The sequence below is a fragment of the Rhea americana genome, unplaced genomic scaffold (genome assembly GCF_003343005.1).
Source record: "Rhea americana isolate MKP2758 unplaced genomic scaffold, rheAme1 scaffold_104, whole genome shotgun sequence".
NCBI classification, from domain to species: domain Eukaryota; kingdom Metazoa; phylum Chordata; class Aves; order Rheiformes; family Rheidae; genus Rhea; species Rhea americana.
Window position 1 is genome coordinate 240,322 of NW_028185084.1, and position 1,312 is coordinate 241,633.

The following is a 1,312-nucleotide window of genomic DNA, read 5'->3' on the forward strand; positions in this document are numbered from 1 at the left end:
TGGCCTGACCAGAGCGTGACACGAGAGCAGGAAATGAGTCACCCGGCGAGGGCAGCTGCTCGCAGGCATTTGCCGAGAAAGAAACTCCGCCGGGGCCGGGAACCGCCGCGGCCTCCCGCGCCCAGCCGCCAGCGCCGCCGCACAACCCCGGGTTCGGCTGTTCAACCCCAGATTTGGCTGTTCCAACCCCAGATTTGGCTGTTCAACCCCAGATTTGGCTGTTCAACCCCAGATTTGGTCCCTCAGACCCGGGTTTGGTCGCTCAGACCCGGATTCACCCCGGGACCAAGCCGAGCTCCCTCTGTCGCCCCCTCCGCCCCCGTGCAATCGCCCTTGGCCAGGCCTCCTGCCTGTCTTGACCCCTCGTTTCCCCCTGCTTTAGGATGGGGAAGGGACAAAGTCTGGCATTTTTTTTCCCCAAGAGGAGCCCTGCACACGCATGCACCAGCTTGCACACGCATGCACACGCATGCACCCGGGGAGCCCCTGGCCGGTCTCCGCAGGGTTGTTCCCTTCCTCTTCCACCCCACAGGGAACGTACGTGGGGATGGGGGTGGCAGACGGGTCTAGTGCTGCAGACCAGGGTCTCGCCACCCTCCGAGGCCATTAAACCCACGAACCCAGTCTGAAAACCCCAGCTCAAGCCGCGGCGGGGGACGGGGCCGCGCCTGCACCTCCCCGGCGGGAGAGCGGGCGGGAAAGCGCTGGCGGCTTCTCCCCGGCTGCTTGCCGGGGTCATAACCGGCCCAAAGAGCCCTCGTTTTTGGRGGGCTGGAGGTGGGGGCGAGGCAGGGGGATTTGGGGCGGCGCGCCCGGCMGCCCGGCCGTTCAGCCCGTCGTTTAACCGTGTAAATCCCTGCGAACGGCTTCGTTCCCCGGTCGGCTCAGGGGGGTCCCCGGCCCCCAGGAGCACAGGCGGTTTCTGCGGGGCGGAGGAAGCGTCGCTCGAGCCYGCCCGGGGAAGCGGAGGCAGGTCCCGGCCGCCACGCCGGTGCAGTTTCGGGGGAACACGGGGGTTACTCTTAAGCGCACCGCTTTTCCCGGAGGCCGGGGAAAGCAGCACGTCTCCGACACCCTCACGAGGTCGCACGGTGCAACCCGAAGCACACGCGGCCTCCGGGGTGGCGCAGCTCAGCTCAGCTCAGCTCAGCTCAGCTCGGCGCAGCTCAGCGCAGCAGTGGCGCGAGGCGCCCGCAGCGCCGAGCACCGCGGTGGGCCCCACGCGGGCGGCGCTGCCGCTTTAAGGCGGCGCCGCTTCATGTCGGGGCGTGGCGCGCGTGACGCGGCGGAGGGGGCGGGGCCGGCGGCGGCG